The 18855-nt window shown below is 33.7% G+C and overlaps 2 long non-coding RNA genes across 2 annotated transcripts; both read right to left on the reverse strand.

Annotated features, from left to right (window-relative positions):
* LOC132295257 (uncharacterized) lies at positions 1 to 13615 on the reverse strand. The gene is made up of 2 exons (XR_009478399.1): positions 13511 to 13615; positions 1 to 144 (listed from the first exon to the last, which is right to left on the reverse strand). It is a non-coding gene; the product is annotated as an uncharacterized LOC132295257 (long non-coding RNA).
* Positions 1395 to 2604, reverse strand: LOC132295251 (uncharacterized). The gene is made up of 2 exons (XR_009478394.1): positions 2378 to 2604; positions 1395 to 2282 (listed from the first exon to the last, which is right to left on the reverse strand). It is a non-coding gene; the product is annotated as an uncharacterized LOC132295251 (long non-coding RNA).
* Positions 13616 to 18855: the final 5240 nt, after the last annotated feature.

An 18855-nucleotide genomic window follows, 5' to 3' on the forward strand; every position in this document is an offset into this window, starting at 1 on the left:
GATCGATCTCACTTTTCAGCTTTCAGCATCAGCCTCCTTTTTGCTCCAAATCAGCCTCATTTTGCTCCAAATTCTCACTAATACTTAGTTTGACTCCAAAAAGGCCTTAAGAAACCATTTTTACCTCGTTTTAACTTTATTGACCTGAAATAGACAAAAACACAAATAAGTACTAAAACGGGTAAATAAAGATAGATGAATGGACAAAAATACTCTCGCTTAGGGGGTTTAAATGCGCACTTTTCAGCACTCATCAGGAAACAATTTTGGAACTGGAAATGTGATACTCCTTAATTTCAGAACACGGGTTGATCAAATCCGTGCATAAAATTAAGGGATATCAAAACAATTAAAGTAATTTAAACAAACACAGATTAAAAAATAAAATTAAAAATAAATAATACGCTGAAGAAAAACTAATAAATAATAATTTCAATTAATAACTCTCCAATGGTTACAACTTGGGAATCCCATAACTCAAAGACCCCTTAACCAAAATTTACTATCCAATAAAAACAATACTACTTGATGACTTCCGGGGGTGTGCACAAAATAATGCACAACACTTTAAGTTTGGAAATTAGTGTCAAGTGGGCATCATAATTTAAATTTAAAAACCGCTTAACACCTATACTATGTAGTATGAGTGAAAAGGGATCGTCCTAAGGGATTGAGGGTCGTACTAAATTGAGGAATCAAGATTAGGGTTAGTAGGTCGAGTGATCAAAATGGTGGTTGGTTGGTTGAATTAAACTAGATGCAAATTAAACTAAAGTAAACAATAATGCAATAAAGAGAATAAAAGATAGAGAGAGATCTTGGGGTTTAGAGATCACCACTAAGCATAACTTTTCTACACCCTTAATGGATGATTAATGAGGGGAAAAACATGTATTGCAACAAAGTGTGTGTGTGTGGTTATTGCAACAAGCATGAATGACAAATTAAGCATATATTGTCTAAGCAACATGGTGGATAGCACAACATATCAAATTAAGCCATTAATCATTTCTTTAAGCTCACAATCCAAACACATCACAAGGTTAGAGATATATATTACTTGCTTTCATAAGTATGGAACATCAACAACAAGCATGAATTGTCCTCCCATTTAACAACTACACTACAACTAAGCTAATGACATGAAATTAAACTAATTAAACTAAGGGAGAGGTACAATCTATCAAGAAATGAGTATGAACTATCAAATAAACTACAAGAACATGCCATTAAGCACTATGTCTTGACAATCTCTAAATCTAGAGCATTAATATACATAGATATGCATTAATAACACAAGAAATAGAGACAAACACATGAACATCTATTCTAGCATACATAGACATATGGATAGAATGAAATGATCAATTGGAAGCATTAAACTATACAAATCATTGAATAAACAAGATCTATATATATAAAAGTGTCAAAACATGAATCACAATACAAATCCCCTCAAAAATACATATATCAAGAAGTAGAAAGCATGCTTAGGGCTAACTCTAGCCCCAAGAGGATGTCTAGCCACTCATGGATGATGTCCTCCAACCCTCAAGGGCAAGCTCCATGGAAGAAATCTGCTCCTTGGTTGATGAAGAGTCTCTAATGGTGTCTCTAGCCTCCTCCTTTCCTTTGCTTCCTCACTAAGTATTATCTTCTCTAAGTATGTGTATATGTGTAAAAGTGGCTCATATTCCTTATATAGGTAGGTCAAAAATCACCCCAAATGAGCTGGGCTCGTACACCAATAATCCTCTAATGATTGGATATGAGACAACTTTTAATGAGCTGGAATTTGGATTTTTCTTGGGATTTAGGAAGTTCGATCGATCGAACTTGTGGTGAGATCGATCGAACATGGCTGAGATCTATCGAATTAAAGTTGGATCGATCCTCAATGGCGGCGTCTTTTTGGATAAAAACAAATCTGAGATATTTTGAAGATGTTTTTGGGAAAAGGATAAAAGTGGTTGGTAGGGTGGTACAGCAGGATAAGATCCGGCATATGGATAAGGATAAGAAAGTTTGATCGATTAGAGAATGATGTTGGATCGATCGAACTTTTATGATCTCTGAAAATGACATCATGGCTTGAATCTATCTTGAAGTGCTGAGATCGATGGAAGTTGGATCGATCAAACTTTTCTTGAGATCGATCGAAGTTGCTGAAATTCCACCATTTGCTTCCTTTTGCTTTACTATGCTCCTTTCTTTGATTCATCCCAGAATTGCTTCATTTCTGCTCTTATTTGGCTGAGTTAGCTTATTTTGGGGATAAGTACCTGAAAGTGGAAATAACACGAAATCAATACAAAATGGGAAAATAAGATAGATAAAGGTCCTTGAACACCTAAGCTTAAGGGGTTTAAATACGCACTTTTCAGCGCTCATCACTACTTAATAGTAAACAAGATGAATAGATGAACGATAGTCTCCCAACTGCGGATCCTCAACCTCGAGATAGGAACTTCTAATAACCTGAAAAATAAATCGTGGGTTAAACCTTACGAGCAAGTTCTCTCTACCAGACCTCTGAAAACCAATAAGTAGATCATCTCTGATCAAAACCAAACCTAATAAAGTTTTAACCTTAATATACCATGATATACATATATATATATATATATATATATATATATATATATAAAAAATTATATACAGTATAACAATAACATCTATACCTAGGTGCATTAATTCCAAAACCATTGTCAATGATTAAATAATAATCATACCTAGTTCAATCCATACTTTTTTTTATTTTATTTTAAAGAAGCTCCTCTAATCTTAATTTCATCATAGACATCAATGTAATAATTTAAACAATAAAATATAATTAAAAGAACATTATATTTAATTCCAAAACCAATAATGATTTTAAGTATTTAAATCACACAGCCAATATTTAGGCTTTGACAAATCATTCATGTCACCTCCAGTATTATTTTATTAATATGTATAAAATAATACACTAACTTGTAAGTACTAGACTATTCTAATTTAAGAATATCTAATCTTAATCTGACTTATACATACAATAACCATAGATGATATATTTTAATCATTTAACACATAGCAATATAATTATACTTTGGTAAATCAACCATGCCATTATAAATATATTTATTTATATATTGGCAATGCAACCATACCTCCTTTAAGTATATTTATTTATACATTGGTAATTCAACCATGCCTCCACAAGTATATTTATTTATACATTGGCAATTCAACCATGCCTCTACAAGTATATATATTTATACTAATAAACTAACAACTCATCTATGCTTCCTGTGTATGTATTTTATTCATACAAACACTTAGGCAATATATTTATGCCTATTACAGCTCATCCATATACAAATTGTAGACTCAACGATAGCTAATTTATACATAGATATCTCATGCAGATTATAAGCACATCCCTAATTAAATAACCAGTCCATCCAGATATATCAAATAATAATAATAATATTAATCATCTTAAATGATATATATATTCATACATATATATTATATAATATATAAATATGTATAATACTATCCATAATAATCTTTGATTATTTAAATCATATATATACATATATATCTATATATATATATATATATATATATATATATATATATATATGTACACATTCCTCCATACTTATCCTAAACAATTAAACCATATATACATATATATATAAATAATTATATCAATATATATATATATACTTCCTTCTATAACAATAAATTAATTTAATTATATTTACACAATTTAAATACTATTAAACATTGTCAGAAATAGTTTCCCATAAATACTCCATCTCGGTTTAAATAATTTTATGATACCGTCTTACTAAGACATAAATATATCATAGTATGATGGGAATCTGATAATGAAATTGGTACCATTGGAAAGAGGACGAAAAATCCTTAAATTTGAGCTCTAGAATGACTTAATTTGGATTTAAGATGACTAAGTTATGACTGTTTAAATTTCGAGTAATAAAATAAGCAAAATAATAAGCTGAGCTCAATTGCTACTGTGAGCTCAACCGCACCGGATTATTTCTCCTCCATCAATGCTCCAGATCTGTGGGCGCACTAATTCTCCATGGTCTGCACTACACTAGATCAATCTACCTATGACCAAACCCCATCCACGGTTCTAATTCCCATACGCACCATAATTACATACGCTGCAAAACACCAGATCATTCTACTGAAACTTATACTAATCTAATGGTCCTGATTGGCGTGTGCACCATCTTCCCATGCATATGCCCACACCGAATTAATTCACTATTGATGCGTCGAATTACTGAAGCTTCTTATGTACGTAGTATATGTATTTTGCATAGATATTTTACATAAATATTTAACAAAAAAATTCTAAATAAATAATCAGAAAATACAAAATAATCCCAGAAAATTCTAGAAAAATCTAACAACTTCTAGAAACCCTAATTAACCCACTTGGGTCATAGATCACCCTATAAATTGATTAATAAAATATATGCAACACATATATATATTAATTAAAATTTAATAATCCAAAAATCAAACATATTAGTTTATGCTTTTAATTATTCCTATCTAACCATGATTTTTAAACAAATAAATAAATTAAAGCCTTGATACTCAAGGTGAAATTCTTATGAGTTCTAAAAGTCAGATAGAAAAAAACTCGCCTGAAGGTTTCGAAATGAAACTGATGCTTCAAACTTTGATTGTCTCTTCCAATTCCGATGTCCTCTTTTTCAGATCCGGTCTCCTCCTTGTCAACCTTCTCTTCTTCTCTCTCACTTATTTTCTAACGTGTAAAACTTTAACCCTAAAGCCTTATGTGTATAATTTATACACATTAAAATCCAAATCCTTGTCCTAATAGGACTACCAAATAAAAGAAATAAGAATTATCAAATAATATAAAATATATGCACACATATTATATAATAAATATTTGTATATTTCCTTCCATACTAATCCTTAACTAATTAAATCATATACGTATATACATATATCAATATATATATATATATATATATATATAATTATATGTATATATATATATATATATATATAATTGTGCAAAGATAATTATTTAAATATCTTTATAATCATGGGCCTTATTAATTAACCCAACAAGGCTTCCTTCAAGCCCAAGACCACATCCTTTGGTCTAACTTCCCTTAAGCCCAAATCCAATTAATTTAAATAAATTAAATAATTAAATTAAAATAACTAATTAAATGAAGCACGTAAACAAAACAAGAAATTACAACCAAGTCACATCATACCAATAAAATCAACACGCCAATAATTCAATCAATAATCAAACACACACACATCAATTCAATAAATATAATCACAAAATAAAATCTAATTAAAATAAAATAATTAATCTAAGCACTCAATTAAATAAAATAAATTATTTAAAAATAAAATAAAATCAATTAATTTCAATTAATAAATCGTTTAAATTATCGGGGTATTACAGGAAACTGAAAGTTGGAAACTAATCAGGACACCTTGAACTAGTTAAGAGGGGCTGAATCGGTTCAAGATTGGCAGAAACTTTTCGAAGCTAATCTTGACATCTTGAACCGGTTTAGAGGGGTTGAACGGTTCAAGTTTGGCAGACTTGAATTCCTTGGTCCATTCAGCCTAAAATCATTCTACGTAAACTTCTGAAAAAAATGTGACAGGGAAAAATAAACCTAGCCTACCTTGACCTAACGATAGAGGCAACTAAGTGTTAACTAACAACCAGATCTCTTCGACTTTCGAATGATGATATTTCCATTGGATAAGAATGATAATATTTCATTATCAAGGATAATGAAAGATGACGTTGTTCAACAGGGTAAGGATAACCTTGGTACAATTTGAGGAAGTCAAAAGGGATAAATCATATCCCCGACAAATCTGGCAACAAACGGATCTCCTCTGATCTCGCACAAGCGGATCTCTTCTGATCCCGCAAACGAACTGAGGGAGAGCAATTATAAGAATGAGATCCTACCAGTCAATAAAGGTATGGCAAAAAACTATTATTAAATCCTTGCCTTTCTCTTAGACCTCTGGTGACTGACTTGATCGTCGGAGAGCTCTTAGCAGGCACCACACCGGTGTTGTCAAGATTCATCGATCTTCTACTCTCTTCTTTGCAGGAAATGGTATCGTATCGGACCACGTGGATTTCACCCTCAATAGTTGGCGTCGTCTGTGGATACCGACGATTCCCTTAAATTAATTACTCAGTTGGGTATATGCACTTGTGGTCCAATATGGTAACTGGAACAGAAACATCGTCGCAGGGATTTAGTCAAAGAGAAGGGTCGGGTGAACACCCAGACATCCCGAATGACCAGAAACGACTTGCAGTGTTAGAACTATAGGTCCAAACTTTGAATCAGGGTATGGACCAGTTAATCCAACAAAATGCAGAGATCCTGTAACATCTTATCCTAGTGGGACCACCACCTCAACAAGAATTGTCCGACCCATATCCTCCCAATCTAAATGATGGGGGACAACACGAGGAGGACCGAGAAAATAATCCTTCTTATAAGTTCGAGGCAAAACAAAGCCAAGTCAGAAATTGACACAGAGAACCTCCTTCCCCGCCTCCGCAGAATCCTCAGTCTCAAACAGGCACAACCTTTTGTGTTAAGGAAAAGACAAAGAAAGCTACCTATTTTGACCTACAGATACAGGATCTCAAGGCGAAAATGGAAGATGTAATGCAGGCTATGAAAGGGAAAGGTCTTACTGCCATAGATAACCTGGTGTAGAAGACCAACTTGCCATTCAACCCCGCTGTTATGAAATGCCCCCTGCCTAGCAAGTTCAGGATGCCCTTGTTCGAAAGCTTCGATGGGACCAAAGATCCCCTCGATTACCTGGAGACCTTTCAAGCTCTTATACATTTACACGCTGTGCCAGATGAAATCATGTGCCAAGCTTTTCCCACTACACTTAAGGGATTAACAAGAGTTTGGTTCAACAAGCTAAAGCCAGGAACCATCAACACCTTTGAAAAACTGAGTAAGCAATTTGTGAGCCACTTCATTGCTGGTCAGAGGTATAGGAGGCTGGCCACCTACCTGCTTACTGTGAAGCAACAAAAGAGAGAGTCGATCCGAGAATACATCATCTGATTCAACACAAAGATGTTACAGATATAAGAGGTGGACGACAAGGTGGCTTTGACCGCTTTCATAGGAGGACTCCAAACCTCTAGATTCGTGTTCTCCTTATCTAAAAAACTTCCCACCAGCATGGTAGATTTGTTGATCAGAGCGCAGAAACACATGAACGCTGAAGATGCCATGAATACACGGAAGGGAAATGAAGGAAAGGACAAGAAGAGGTCAGTCCCTCTTACCAGGGATGAAAAGGATACCAGCTGTAAGAGATCATTTTTCAGCTAAAGCGATATGACATACCGTGAGGATGACTCAGATTAGTATACCGACTAACAATTGTCTGACAGCTGGAATTAGCCTTATCAAGTCATTCAGAATAAAGACTAGGGGCATCTCAGTTCATCATTTCATGTGTTATTTTATTTTCCAATAAAGTCACCATCACGAATGAGATGGATGATCCTCAATTTCTATGCAATAAAATATTACGTTTTTAGTTACCTACCTATGTGGTAATATTAAGCTCATAATAATCTATTTATCTCATTAAAGGGACCAAGGGCCAACAACACATTCTTCCCTTATTAAAGGGACAAGAAGCCGACTACTCCTTCTACACAGAAGGGTGTGATAATTAAAGCTTCTTTTATTTACTAGAGAGATGAGATGACTACCTCCCATATTACAAGGGATAGTAAATAAATGTCCTGTACTAAAAGGACCTGGGCTGAATGAATCCCATAATCAATATCCCCGTACTATAAGGAATGGTAAATAAATGTCCTATACTAAAAGGACCCGGGCTGAATGAATCCCGTAATCAATATCCCCGTACTATAAGAGATAGTAAATAAATGTCCTGTACTAAAAGGACCCAGGCTGAATAAATCTCGTAATCAATATCCCTGTATTATAAGGGATAGTAAATAAATATCCTGTACTAAAGGGACGAGTTGAGTGAAGCTCGTAAAAATTAATTCCCTTATTAAAGGGACGAGGAGCTGAGTAAAGCTCGTAAAATTTATTCCCTTGCCAAAGGAATGGGTTAACTGAAACCCATAAAATTTATAACTAGTATATTGGATTTTCAAAAGAAAAACCCAATTTTACATCACTAAGAGTCATTGACCATGGGTTTGAATCCACGCCCTTCCAAAATAGAACCTTGATTTGGTATCTATATTAATTCCACTATTAGAAAGAGTGCCCAAGGGAACATTACCCAAGGGAAGATTACCCAAGGGAACATTACCCAAGGGCAGAGTACCCAAGGGAACATTACCCAAGGGCAGAGTACCCAAAGGCAGAGTACCCACGGGAACATTACTCAAGGGAATAGTACCCAAGGGAAGAGTTCCCAGGGGAACCAAAAAAAAAATTACTGTTCATGTGAACAGTAACCTATGGGCACTATTCCTGAGGGAACAATGCCCAGGGCAAAAAGAAAAAAAAAAAGTTTCCTGTTCAAGTGAACAGTACCCGCGGGTACTAGGGTAAAAAAAAAAAAAAAATTCACATTCCCAAAGCTAGATGAGCGAGCTTGGGAATGGGGGGCAACTGATAGGGAAAAATAAACCTAGTCTACCATAACCTAACGATAGAGACAACTAAGTGTTGACTAGCTGCTAGACCTCTTCGACTTTCGAACGATGATATTTTCATTTGATAAGAATGATAATATTTCATTTTCAAGGATAATGAAAGATGATGTGGTTCAACAGGGTAATTATAATCTTGGTACAATTTGAGGAAGTCAAAAGGGATAAATCATATCCCTGACAAATCTGACAACAAACGGATCTCCTCTGATCTCGCACAAGCGGATCTCCTTTGATCCCGCAAACGAACTGAGGGAGAGTGATTATAAGAATGAGATCCTACCAGTCAATAAAGGTACGACAAAAAACTATTATTAAATCCCTGCCTTTCTCTTATACCTCTGGTGACTGATTTGATCGTCGGAGAGCTCTTGGCAGGCACCACACCGGTGCCATCAAGATTCATCAATCTTCTATTCTCTTCTTTGCAGGAAAACGGTGTCGTATCGGACCGCGTGGATTTCACCCTCAACAATATGGAAAGTGTAGAATGTGTCCAACCCTGTTTAGAATCCTTCCTAATATGTTGTTCTTACCTTTTGCTTCAAATGATCTTCAATTATGGTAAGTTTGAACAACTTCCCAGTTTTGTAGTCGCTGTCAAACTTGATAACTTGCAGAACAAGAAATTTGAATTACAACTCGACTTGGACTTGTTTTATCTATAATAAATGCTAAAAATAAAATAATATCTCATAATCTCCCCCTTTGGCAATTTCGTAACGAAACCCTAAAAATAATTTTCGTAATCTACCCAATTCAAAAAAGTAAATTACATTTTTTGTTCAAAGGCGAAAACACGGTCTCTTTTCTTTTTAGATACACGACTTAACCTGATTTCTTGCACACTATCAAGCAACATCTACCAGTGAAGTTTAATAAAAAATTTATAAAAATTCCCCCTTAAGTATATATCCAGAAATATCATCTCTCCCCCTTAATATCTTACTGTGATCTCCCCCTTTTTTGTAACAAATTGTCAAAGCATAAGAGATAAATAAGAGAAATAAATAAATCCAATTCAAACTAGTTACTAAAGCAAATACTCAGAATATCCAAAAATAATGACAAAGTTATCAAACAACTAAACGAAACATGATGTCATGATGCATGAACAATTAAAATAAAAGTTAGCATCATTGTCTTCTCAACTACTTTGTCAGGAAAACATCATCATCTTTAGTCTTTACCACTTTCCTCCTCATCTTTCTCATCCTCCTCATCCTCATCCTCATCAGAATAGTCATCATCATCCTTAGCTCTCAAAGATGGATCTGGAGGTGCAGGCCTGTAGACATCCTCATCTGGAACCCTGACTATTGTCCTCTCATCTGAGTCATCTGTAGTTTGAGATCTCGAATCTCAACCATCATTATGTCAAACATAGCTGTCTGATGCTGTAGTAGATAAGAATATATGATGTTGGCATCCGCTCTTGTGAAATTTTCTTTTGGAAGAAATAACTGAGTAATTTCAGGATCTTGTCTCCTTGCCTTCCTAGCATTCTCCCTAGCAGTCTTTGACTTATTCAAGGCACGAGGATCCAATTCAGTCATAATAGGCTTATGGTAAGCCCGTAGAGGAATATGAACATTCTTTTTCTTTAAGATTTCCATGATAATCATTGGAAAAGGAGAATAATACTTCGAGTTTTTCTTGTAATGAGCTATCATAAGCTGCACAATCGAGTATGCAAGTAGAATAGTCTTACTATTAGCAAGAAAATAAAGAACCTGTGCTTGCTCAAGATTTATTTTATCTTTCTTTCTGAAGTAGCCCAGATTTGCCATAGCAAACAAGTTGAAGAAAGCCGTTTCATCTGTCAGAAAACGAGCTGGAATACTATCTTGATTCAAAGAAGAATTTGGAACACATATCTTTGGAACAGTCCGAAAAAATCAGAACCCTTGACTGTCAAAGGTAGAGTATGTCTAGTCAACTGACAACTGTCTTAAAGGCTTATGATAGCTTCAATATCCTTCTCGTCTACCACATAATCAACTCCAAACAGAGATATGATGAAGTAGAAGTCATGGACCTCACAGATATTTGCATAGAAATAGCTAATCATATCCGAACAGTAAAAGCTTTTGCCAAGCTTAGTGAAGAAAAGCCAATCATACAACTTGATGTAATTCACTAGCTTGCATCCAGCTGTGTCTTGAAGCTTCTAAAGGTTGACATTCCTCTTTGACTTGATTGGACCATCCTGGTAAATAGAGAGATACAATTTCTAAGCATCTTCATTGTAGAAGTGTGACTTGTCAAACTCAATCCTGCCAGTGCTAGAAACAGACGGATATCTCATTGAAACATCTCTTGAAACATATGAACCACCTTGAGGATTTGGATGGCTATGCTTGTTTGGGATTATTTGGGAGGTCTAGGTTGTTCAATTCCTTTGCCTTTAGCCTCCTTAGACAGTTTAGGAGCCATGTTCTTCACAATTTTTTTTTTTTTTTTTTTTTTTTTTTTTTTTTTTTTTTTTTTTTTTACTTTGAAGCTTTGAAACTCTTTCAGTAATTTTATTGAACACTTAGTGTGCAACCCCAAAGGTGTTATAGAGAAAAGCTTGATTCAATCTTCAATCCTCCACAAAAATCAACAACAAGGCAAGTATGTGATTACAACACAATGAAGCTTTAATCTCTTCAATAAACCCAGAAACTTAACCAATCCTCTAAGATTTTAATCTCAAGCTCCAAAACTTCCATTTAAACCAATTTTCCAATAATCAATCTCCACAAATTCAACTTTTGTCTTCAATCTCAGGATAATCATGTAATGATCAATTGTATTTCATGAATGAATGACAAAATATATATTATGTATAATGTATATATATATGAATGATTGATGGAGTGAAAAAGGGAGTAAGAGAGAGCAAAAGAGATGATAAGATTATGCAAAAATGAGGCGCACAGGAGGTTTAAAACCCGAAATCCTGAGCCCTTAAACCGGTTCAAAAAGGGCAATGTGTAATATGCACAAAGACTTGAACCAGTTTAGCCCTATTGAACTGGTTCAAGATGGGCAATCACTTTAGGCTTGGCTTATTGACTTGTTTGAACCAGTTCACTCCCATTGAATCGGTTTAAGACCCCCAAGTCTTGAATCGACTGTGTATTTTTTTTTTTTTTTTTTTTAAAAAAAATTTCAATTTTTTTTTACAGAAAATATTCTAACATATTGGTGATTAAAAACATCAATAAAAACAAACTAAAACCTAAAACTCAAAATCTTTTTGAATTTTCCAAAATTTTTAATTTTTTTTCTTATTTTTTTTAGAAATAAAACATAAATCACCAATCATTAAAATCATCCGATCAACACATGATTCAAAACCCTTTCATAGAATTTTAAAAATATCTCAGAGAACAAATATTTGACTCCACAGACTTTTTAAATAATTTCAAATCTCAGAAAGTAATCACAACATGAAATCAAACTTGCAAATTTTATTGAAAAATTTAAAAATTAATCTATCAAGTTCATGTGTGTGTGTGAAATCCAATCTTCAGTTGAATTTTTACAAATCATTATCTAAACTTTATTGATCGAAAAGTATCAAGATAAAATTGTTTTGAGTAATTTTTCTAAGTAAGGCGGCTTTCACTCTAAAGAGTAGTCAGCAATTCCCCAACTCAACTTATCACCACTTGTAGCTTCAATTCACAGTTTAATGGGAGGTTTCGATTAAATCTCAATAGGTAGCCTTTTCCTTAGCAAAGTGTTCAGTAACTTTCAAAATTTTCTTTCTTTTCAAGCTGAATATTTTTTCAATTTTTTTAAGTCACTATTTTTTTTAGACAATAACCTTTATAGCTTTTGTAAACAATACACCCTAATCAACAGATCAAAAGATTTTCAACCAAATTTGTTAAAGATGGACTAGTGCACAAAAGTTTATGAACTTAAGAGATTCAAATCTAAAAATCCCCTAATCAATGCAAATCATCTTTCATTGTATAGATTACAAACCAATAATCTATTTTTATCCAAATTATCATGTGTCTAAATTTGCATTCAAAAATAAATTATAAATTCTTCAAAAGAATTTTCACATGTATATCAAGAAGATTATGATCATAAACTTAAAACCCTAACCAAACCCTAACAAGTGATCCATTGGCAACAAAATTTTCTTTTAACCACAAGCCACGATCAGTGGAATTTTATAGGACTCAGTTTGAAGGTGAAGTCCTTTTGGAATCAAGTTCCAAGGACTCAATAGGCACAAAATTGATCAAATCAGTCTTTTTGATCCAAACAGTTTTTACTCTTACTTTCTGAAATTCTCTCTCATTCTTTATCTCTTTCTTAGGCAAATTTACAGCTTTAGAAAACTTAGGTGGCACAAAATTCTTTTTTTTTTTTAAATACCTTTTTATTTGCTTGAATATTATGAGAATGAATTTTCGTAGACTTTTTCTTTTTCCTTTGAAAACATGAGTGATACTTATGTCTAATCTTACTACAAAAAGTGCAATGCAACAGTTTAGGCATATAAGCCATATCAGAATGCAATGAATCAGACAAACATGGTTTAGGTATAGCAACAGGTTTAACAAAAATTATTTTACCTTAACCACTAGATGAACCTCTAATAAATCCTAACCTAGTCTTATCTTTTACATCCTTTCCCATGTTGATTATCTTATTCAAACTATTTTAACTCATATTGAACCCTTTTAGTTTATCTTGTTCAGATTTCAATTCAATTTCAAGATAATCATTTTTCAAAGCAAGACATTCCTTCAATGAGTTAGCAATACTTACCTTATCCTTAAGAATGATAATCTGCTTCTCAAGCTCAGTGATGACAGAATTGCTTTCAAAAGCTTTCCTTTTGCCTTTATCAATCTGTTTCTTTAGATCTTTATTATTACTTTCCTGTTTTACTTCCATGGTTTCTTTGACCATCTTTTTCAATATTTCATCGTTCTTTTTAGCCTCTTCCACTTGTTCATCATGAACTTCACTGTCTTCATTATCTAAAATGTCAGAGTCAGATAAAGTAACGACATAAGGACCTTTTTCAAGAAAAGCGACATAAGAAAAATTATTAGTATCATCCTGAGAAGAATCAATATCACTTAAAGTAGAATTTTCAGATATAGAAACTTTCATTGATTTTCCTTTATTCCTATCCTTTTGTTCATTTGTTTCTTTCATGTTATTACTATATATATATATGAGTATTAGTTCATTTGTTTCTTTCATGTTATTACTATATATATATATATATATATATATATGAGTATTTGTTGTGTATTTACATCATATGAGATTTATGATGCAGAGAGGGTGAGTTTGCAAACCTATCTAGTATTCATTGCTATTTTTATTGCTATTTTTATCTTGTTAAAGTATATTATAAACTAGTTATAATTGGTGTTTCAGGGTTTACATGTTTATTGAATGTTTAAATAAATAAAATGGAGAGAAATGAAAAACTAGAAGAAAACAGATGGAGAAGATTTCCTCTATTTTGTTATAATAATCTTTACATCCAGGAGACACTATTTATACAAGGAAGATATAGCTGTACATAGAAAGAAAATAACTTGCAATCTACACCAATTCAAATCAAATCAATTTACAAGAATCAAGGACTTAATTGGGCAAGTATCTTTGCTGACTTTGTGTCCAAGGAAATTGATTGCATAATTTTCAACACTCCCCCTCAAGTTGGAGTATGGATATCCAAAATGCCCAACTTGCACAAGTGTGTATGAAAAGTGACATTACCCAAAAGCTTCGTGAACATATCAGCAATTTGATGTGTAGAAGGAGTATATGTAGTAACAATTAGACCCAACTGATTATTTTTGCAAATAAGATGACAATCTATGTTAATATGTTAAATCCTTAAGAAGATATCTTAACCATGTCAACTCACATGTGATGGATGCCATGGATCTACACTATGCTTCAACTGAGGAGTGAGCTACAATTTTTTGTTTTTTTGTTTTCCTATGAGCGAATTCCCAAGGAATATATAATAACCTGTCATTAACCTACTTGTAGGACATCCTGCCCAGTTTGCATCATAATAATCTTTCAATTTTAACTCACTTTGAGATGACAATAATAATTATTGTCTTGGATTACCTTTCAAGTATCATAAAACACGAAGTGCAGCTTCAAGATGTGGTTTCCTTAGCTCATGCATGAACTAACTTAGAATGTTTACAGGGTAGGTAATATCGGGTCTAGTAATTGTAATGATTTTTCTCGTTTTACTTAGATTCATCCTATGCAGTTTAAATCAGAAACGCAAGGCTTGTTAAAATCTTTCCTTTTTTTTTTTCTTTTTTTTTTTTTTTTTTTTCTTATGTGCATACTCAATTTAACTGTCATGTTCAACAACTGCGTGCTGATAATGGAAGTGAATTTTTTGCAATGAAAAAAATATTTAACGATCTTGGTATTATTTTTCAACAGTCTTGTACTTCGACTCCACAACAAAATGGAGTTATTGAAAGAAAACATCACTATCTTTTACATGTAGGTCGTGCTCTCAGGTTTCAGGCACACATTCAATTACATTTTTTGGGGGGAAAGTCTTGTAACAGCCACCTATATAATTAATCGTTTGCCTACACCATTACTTTTTAAAAAATCACCCTTTGAGGTTTTGTTTAACACACCATCCATATACAACCACTTTTGTGTATTTGGTTGTATGTGTTATGCGACAAATCCTAAACCTTTACAAAAATTTGCTCCTCCCGCCCGAAAATGTATTTTTGTGGGTTATCCCTTTGGTTAAAAAGCTTATCAAGTTTGTAACTTAGAAACAAATCAATTTTCTCCAGTCGTGTTTCATGAAAATATTTTCCCTTTTTTTCAATGTCCTCAACATACCCAACTTGATTTGTCTGATTCCAACGTCATTCCCTTACCTTTGTTTGGCCCATACACCTATTTACCTTTTATCCAAAACCACTCAAATGACCTCAATCAACCTATATCACCTATAATCACACAACCTAGTCCCACAAACCTAATAGAAAGCCACATGTCTTCCTCACCTTCACGTGCTCATTCCTTCCTTTCCGAAACCCCTATAGTACTTCACAAGAGTACATGTATCAAAAAACCTTATGTTTGGCTTTTAGATTTTCATTGCTTACAAGCCACACTTGAAACACCTAGGTCGTCATCTACTTCGGTGCCAGGTATTCATTATCCTTTGTCCCATTTTATTTCTTATACTAATTTGTCCTCCTCTCATCGTTCTTCTATTAATAGTAGTTCTAGTTTTGTGAAACCTATAACTTATACATAGACTGAGCTTGAACCTAAATAGAGGGAGCCCTTGAACTTTGAGCTACTGCCACTTGAGCAACAAAATACTTGGACCCTTACACCATTGTCACCTGGCAAATGAGCCATGGGCAGCAAATGGGTTTACAAGATCAAATATCATTCAAATGGCTCTATTGAATGGTACAAGGCCCGCCTAGTTGCCAAGGGCTATACCTAGCGAGAAGGCTTGAATTATAGTGAAACCTTTGCCTCAGTTGCCAAACTTGTTACAATTCGTTGTTTGTTAGCCATTACTTCCATCCACAATTGGTCTTTGCATCAATTTGATGTTCAAAATGCATTCTTGTATGGTGATCTTGATGAAAAGGTCTATATAGCACCTCCTCCAGGTCTTAGTCGACAGGGCTTGGTATGTCGACTAAATAAATCTTTGTATGGTTTGAAGCAAGTGCCATGCAATTGGTTCTCTAAATTTTTTAATGCTTTTCAAGGTACAGGTTATCGACAATCTAAGTCAGATTACTCCTTATTTACTCGGGGTATATGGGCATTCTTTTAGTGTCATCTTAATTCATGTGGACGATATGGTAATCACAAGGAATGATGAGAATTTATATGGATGATATGGAAATCACAGGGAATGATGAGGCTGCCATAAGTGATCTCAAAAAATTTCTTCATTATCATTTTCGTATAAAAGATCTTGGCAATTTGAAGTATTTTCTTGGATTGGAAATAGTGCGCTCCAAACAAGGAATTGTCACCTCTCAGAGAAAATATACCCTTGATATTCTTGATGATGCAAGTTTTCTTGGCACTCGTCCGATTGATTTTCCTATGGAATAAAATCTGAAGCGTAACTATTTTCAAGGGAATTTGTTAAAAGATCCCTCACGTTATAGAAGGCTTGTTGGCCCCTAATATATCTTTACTTCTTTGCGTCTTTATCGCTTTCGCCTTGGACCCAATCCTCCTCCTAGTGTCAACCATTCCGTAACCACGGATTATAATTGACATCAACTCCTCCTAACGAACCATAAATAGAGTACAACGAATCCTAATATGGGCTTTAAGTTTTAAGTGACGCAATACGGAAGTCACATAACGTAAGACACTCCTAAGGACACTTGAATCTGGAGTGCTATGATACCAATTGTGATACCCCCAGATTTTCGAATGTGGGTTGGCAAAGCCCATGCTCGAATACCCGGGGATATCAAAAATAAATCGGTAATAAACGAACATAGAGTACAAAAGAATAAATAAGAATAAATAAAATACTGAAATGAAAACTAAAATGATAATCCAATATTTAGAAACCTTAGAATATAGTTCCATTAATTAATAATCTCTTCTGATACAACTAATCCTCTAAATAATACAACTCTGGAATCCATTCAATGTGGACCCTTAGAAAATCCAAACTGAATAAGTGATAGTTGTAAAACCCCTAAATTTAAAAGGATAATTATGGTATTTTATTAATTGTTTTTATTGCATTTTTAAATTGTTTAAGTGTGTATTATCATTAATTGTTGAATTGTTTGATTTTTTTGAATTAGTTGTGATTATTTGAATTACTTGAATTAATTGTTTTCTTTTTTAATTATTATTGCTTTAATTGAATTATTTTTTATTGGTTTAATTTTCTTTGAATGCGTTTATTGTAAATTAGGGTTTTATATTGTTTTAGGATTCATGTTGCAGCCGACTCTGTTTATAGGCTTTATTAATTTGTACTTGTAGTATAATAAGGATTAGGCTTTAGTTTTTAAAAGTCTATATATACACAACAATATACGTTGGTATAGGGTTACGAACAAACCCTATTGAGAGACAGAGAGGAACAAATCGTGAACCTTAGGATACACAGAGGGGTTCAAGGAGGAAGGAACAGAGTGATTTTGGGTTTAACCAAGAGTAGCAGAGGTGTGGAATGACAGTTTAGAAGGTGGTCGGAAAAACCTCAGAGACGGTGGTTTAGAGTTTCAAATCTGGAATTCAAGGCAAGTCTATGATCTTCTCTTTCCCTTTAATTCGTGTTCTGTGCATGCCTAGTTAGACTCTAGGGACTTAATAAAAGCTAAAACGAATGTAATCAAACATATTAACATGTCTTTGATGCAAATATAAACTCTGTTTAGTCTCGTGTATTAACTGTTGGATAACTTTTGATATTATGTTATTTGGTCCTACTGTGGTGTTTACGTTTTAAGTTTTGATAAAATTGAGATCATAAGTATGTGTGGATGATTTGTAGTTGATCTAGGTCTAAAATGAAACCCTAGAACAAGTTCTTTAAAACAGTATTTAAATTCATGAAATTAATCTGTTTTGGGTTGCTCAGATTGCTAACTATATCTCTGTAGTCATTGCTTCAAAACCTGTGTTCAACACATGTTATGGATGGATATCTGTGTTTAAGATGAACCTAGGACTAAGGTGGAACCTAGAACAAGGATTAAAAACATCACAGAGGGTCTAGGAAAACATCAGAGTTGAGGAATTAAGAGAAAGCAGAACTGGACAACGGCAACTAAGGGGAGAAGAACAGGCTCTTCCTACCCTTAGAGCCGGCTCCCAAGGAGGTGGAACCGGCTCTACCTTGCTAGGAGCCGGCTCTAGCTTGATAGGAGCAGGCTCTTGTTGAAGAAGAGCAGGCTCTACTTTGTTTTGAGCCTGCTCTAGTCCAGAACTCTCACAGTAGGTTGGTTTTTGATTTTTTTTGTGCGTAGTTGAGTTGTACAGTGTATAACATCTCTTTTAAACTATTTTAATTGATATGTTGGGACTATAATAGACTTAATCTAATATGGAAAACATTAATCCATGATTGAGCTAAGGAATGG

Source organism: Cornus florida, unplaced genomic scaffold (genome assembly GCF_030987335.1).
Source record: "Cornus florida cultivar Cherokee Brave unplaced genomic scaffold, ASM3098733v1 CherokeeBrave_3.0.0_Hap2_Chr01, whole genome shotgun sequence".
In the NCBI taxonomy this organism is placed as follows: domain Eukaryota; kingdom Viridiplantae; phylum Streptophyta; class Magnoliopsida; order Cornales; family Cornaceae; genus Cornus; species Cornus florida.